Here is a 5,160-nt window from a genome sequence, read left to right on the forward strand (position 1 = left end):
GTGGGAGGCAGACCGCTTGGTCCCTCTCCCGGTCTGCAGGCTCCCATCGATCAGGGGATGGTTAACAGGGAACTGGAGTGAGTGGCACAGGGACTGGCAAGCAGCTGGAAGGCAGGCCTCTTGGTCCCTCCTCCTGGCCCTCAAACTCCAATCAATCGGTGGTGGAGGCGAGGTGGAACTGGGGACTGGATTTTGTAGTAGTCCTGTAGGTTCAATCTCCAGAGGTCAGGCCAGACACCAATGGACCAGTGTCTCCGGCACGATCCTGACAGCACTGCCGGCCTCCTAGAACTTGGCCTCGGGCACTGTGACCGCTTCCCCTCCCTAGACACTCCACAAGGAAAAAAGGATACCGCCAGCAGTGACTGACTGCTCTCCCTGTGCTTCCTCCAGGTCACTCGAGCCAGCTCCCACCAGCCCTGCTCCAGATGAAGTGTGATCACTGCACACGGAAGGAATGTAGTAAAAAAAACGAAATCCACCCTAACCGATTTGGCTCAGTGGGTAGAGCATCAGCCTATGGACTGACGGGTCCAAGGTTCGATTCGGTCAATGGCATGTACCTTGGTTGTGGGCACATCCCCATTAGGGAGTGTGCAGGAGGCAGCTGATAGATGTTTCTCTCTCATTGATGTTTCTAACTCTTTATCTCTCTCCCTTCCTCTCTGTAAAAAAATCAATAAAATATATTTAAAAAACCAAAAACAAAAAACAAAAACTGATAACCAAGAGAATACCGCAGTCAACGTCCGGAATCTGGCTCAGGAGAATGGAGAGAAGGGAGAATTCCATGAGTTGGCCGATGCCAAGATATTTCTGAGTGACTGCCTGGCATGTGACAGTTGTGTGACCGCAGAGGAAGGAGTTCAAGTTTCTCAACAGAACACCAAGGACTTCTTCCATGTTCTGAACCTTAAATAAGAAATGTGATAACTCACAGCACAAGGTGCTGGCAGTGTCTGTGTGACCTTAGTCTCTGCCTTATTTTGCTACTAAATTCAGCCTCAGTGTCACTGATGCATCCAGAAGGCTCTGCAGCTTTCTCCAAAGCCTTGGGGCGCACTGTCTTTGACATGAAGATAGCTGTGGACTTCAGCATCCTGGGGAGTCAGAAGGAATTTGTGCATCGGTACTGCCAGCATCGTGAGGAAGAGCCCTGGCTACCCATGCTGACCTCCGCCTGCCCCGGCTGGGACCGATATGCAGAGCATGTGCCGGGTCACCCCATCACCCACCACCTCTACACGGCCAAGTCTCCCCAGCAGATCATGGGCTCTCTGGTGAAGGATTACTTCACCAGATGGCAGAACCTGTCCCCAGACAAGATTTTCCACGTCATTGTGGCCCTGTGTTATGACAAGAAACTGGAGGCCCTTTGAGAAGATGTTCCCACAGCTTTACATAATTCCCAGGGTGCTGACTGCGTGTTGACCTCAGGTGAAATTGTCCAGATAATGGAGCAAAGTGACCTCTCCTCGAATGACGCTGCCGTGGACACTCTGTTTGGAGACAGAAAGGAGAAGGAGGTGAGGCTCCATGAGGGTGCCAGCTCCGACAGGTACCTGGCACACATCTTCAGGCACATGTCCAAGGAGCTGTTCAACAAGGACGTGGGAGTGCTCACCTACCAAACTCTGAGGAACAAAGACTTCCAGGAGGTCACCCTTGAAAGGAACGGAGAAGTTCTGCTACACTTTGAGGCTGCTTGCGGCTTTTGGAACATCCAGAAGTGGTCCTGAAGCTGTAGAGGGGCAAGTTCCGCTGCCACTTCATGGAGGTCCTGGCCTGCGCTGGGCATGCCTAAGTGGCAGGGGCCAGGCCCAGGCGGACGATGGGTGTGCAGACAGGGCGCTGCTGTGGCAGATGGAAGGCATCTATGCTGCCCTCCTGGTGTGGCCCCCGGAGACCAGGGCCCACGTGCAGGAGCTGTACCAGGAGTGGCTGGGGCGGGGGGCGGGGGCGACTCCCCGCGGGCCCAGGCGGCCCTGCACACCACCTAGCAGGGCCCAGGGCAGCCTGCCGGGACATCAAGTGGTAAAGGTCCAGCAGACGCCCGGCCTGCAGGCTGCCTGAAGAGGCATGTCAGACACGTGAAGGAAAGGCTTAGCATCTCTGTCATCGCTTTGGTTTTCAGAATTCCCTGCTCCCCATCTGTCGGCTCCCTCCCTCTGAGGGACACTGTCATCGTCACATGGGTGCAACTGGAATATTGTATCTCGAGAGGATTGCCTCAATGAACGTATCGTGTTATCTGATGATGAAAAAAATCCCAAAGAACAAGAATGGAGACAGACTACTGTCCTTTAGGCTTAAAAAAAATCTGGAAGTGTCCTGCAAAGAGCTGAAACTTGGTTCTGTCCACGTGCCTCAGAGAGCTTGGATGAGGAAATGGCCCAGTTTGGCCCTGACTTTACCCACTTATGTTACTCTTGAAGGCGTCTTTGCCACAATGCGAATAAACTGACACCTTTTGGAATAGGGGCTCATATGAAAGTCTGCATTCCCAACTTTTCTTGAAACAGATCTATGTTCTGCAGCTGTGGCCACCGTCCTGAGATCAGGTCCTGTCAACTAGGTCCTGTCGCTGGGAATCAGGGGGCACTGGAGTGCCCCTCCCCACTCCCTTTTACATTCAGGGATTGAGCTGAACTCACTTTGGGTGGGCCTGGCAATGTTGACAGGTGTCACAGATGGAAGGATGGAGAATGGAGAGGCGGACACCCTGCTCGGTCCTTCCCTGGGTGGGGTCAGGCAGATGAAGGCCAGCCAGCCCGCCCCACAATAAGGTGAGATAGTGTCCTCTGTGTCCACCTCTCACCCTGTGGGCCTGGCCACTCCCCTCAGCTCCAGGCAGCCCTCTGTATTCCATGACAGTGCACTCTGCCATCATATGCTGCTTGCCCTAAGTGAGAAGGAAGAGAGCAGTTGACCCACAGACAACTACACAGAAAGATAGGGCTCACAGCTGGTGAGCACAGTGGCAGTGGCGGGAGCCTCTCCTGCCTCCATAGCAGTGCTAAGGAGCAGCGAGCTGAGTGGTAAGGAGAGTGAGCAGGCAGTAGTGAGGGGTCCCGGACTGCGAGAGGAATTTCCAACTGTCCAGCAGGCAAACGTCCCCTGAGGGGTCCTGAACTGCAAGAGGGTGCAGGTTGGGCTGAGGCCCCCCCCCCCCAGTGCACGAATTTCATGCACCGGGCCTCTAGTAAGTATATAATTGATAACATTATTATACATCGCTATAGTTTATTTTAAAAGGGTTTTAAAAATGAATTTGATGCATGGAGTTATTTTCCTTTTTAAAACTATCTATAGATTAATATCACCTATTTCTCAATTGAGATATAATTGAGGCTCAATATAATTCCCATTTTTGCACTGGTATATGTAAATAATTATAACTATTACCTATATATATAAAAACCTAAGTGACCAACTGACTATTCGACCGTTTGGCTGGTAGCTATGATGTGCAATGACTACCAGGGGGCAGATGCTCCAAACAGTAGCTATGATGAGCACTGACCACCAGAGGGCAGACACTCAATGTAGGAGCTGCCAAGCTGCAGGGAGTTGGCAGCTGAGGTTCTCGAGTGATGCACCCAGAACAGAGAGGAGGGAGCCCGATTCTGGGCTGCTTCACCCGAGAACCGCCCTCTCACAATCTGGGACTCCTCAGGGGATGTTGGAGAACCGGTTTCGGCCTAAATCTTGCAGGCTAGGCTGAGGGACCCCACCGGTGCACGAATCCGTGCACCAGGCCTCTAGTAATAAAATATAGATGAGAAGAATGTCATTTAAAAATGCAATGTCACTCAATTCTTTGGACACTTTCTGAGTTACATGCCAAAAAAATCACATTGAGATCTATTATGAATACTCTAGTAATTAAAAAGTGTAAGAGGTATTCTTTTAATGTAATGAAAGCAAGTAATCTGGAAATTGTATGATATATGAAAGTATTTGTCACAAGTCTTTACTGTCATTCACTTTCTGGACACTAAATTGAAATTTTGAATCATCATTTTTATTTGTACCCTGAATGAATTTTATACAATAACCAATTTGTAATTGAGATATTAAAAACGGAGGTTAACATTACTTTTGAAAAATGGATGAGAGAGACTGGTCAAGGAAAGAAGGGCAAGAAGAAATACTGGCTTATTCTCATGAAGGTTAAATTTATGAAAGCATGAAGCCAAAATGTGGTGGTAGGGTCCCAGTTCATTGTCTCATAAAATCATCGAATGAATTTGTGGACAAAAACGGTTAGCAGAACCGAAATTTATTGAGAGAAGCCAGTCCTGGAGAAGGTGCAGCTCAAGTTCCAAAAGCAGGCCAGTGTCCAGAGCTTCTGTTCCGTGTTGCAGCTGGGGGTAGTTCAGCATCCAAGCTAATTAAAGTCTGTTAGTCCACGTGTGGAGTCCCACATGGCCATAAACGATGTGGGCATGGGGGAGCACATTCCCTGCCATAGGAGCCTGGAATCCAGTGTGCCAGACAGAGCAGAAAGGGAGGAAGAGTGTGTCTTTCTTTGTCGAGGGGTAGATATAAGCTTGCTAGCTTCTGATTGATTTTTTTCAAAAAATTCTGCCTTAGCAACATCCTTAGGATTGGTTATAAGCCTCACTGCCCATCTTAGCAACATCCATATATTTTAAAGTTCATGTCTCCCTTGCATGCACCCTTTCCCCACCTGGTGGGTTGCCTTAGTAACCCCTGCCAGCTGAGTTTCCTGGTGCTACTTCCTCCCCCACAGTGGTCCAAACCCTGACTACCTAGCTACTTTCTGTCTCCTCAAGCATACATATGAGAATCTAGGGTTTGGCAATGATTGTGCTGTTTCCTTAGGACGTCTTCGTGTTATTCCAGGTTGCAGGTACCCTAATTTGAAGATTATTACTTAGCAATGTATTATTTACGTACTGTTTTTGATGTTCTGTTTTAAAAGCTTTGCCCAAACACAACCTTCTACTCACAAAATGTTTGCCATTTGATATTTTATGTATATACAGAGTAAGCAAAGTAGGTTTACGGTTGTGGTAATGCAACACAGAGTAAATAAAACTATTGTAATAATCATAGCCTGCATGTCTTTTTTAATAACTGTAAACCTACTTTTGCCCATCCCTGAATATACCTGATATAGCATGTCCAACCAGG

At 48.9% G+C, this 5,160-nt stretch overlaps 1 pseudogene; it reads left to right on the plus strand.

Annotated features, from left to right (window-relative positions):
- Positions 1-428: 428 nt before the first annotated feature.
- On the plus strand, positions 429-2,000 carry LOC102254270 (annotated as a pseudogene).
- The last annotated feature ends 3,160 nt before the right edge of the window (positions 2,001-5,160 follow it).

This window comes from Myotis brandtii, unplaced genomic scaffold (assembly GCF_000412655.1).
Source record: "Myotis brandtii unplaced genomic scaffold, ASM41265v1 scaffold794, whole genome shotgun sequence".
Lineage (NCBI taxonomy): Eukaryota > Metazoa > Chordata > Mammalia > Chiroptera > Vespertilionidae > Myotis > Myotis brandtii.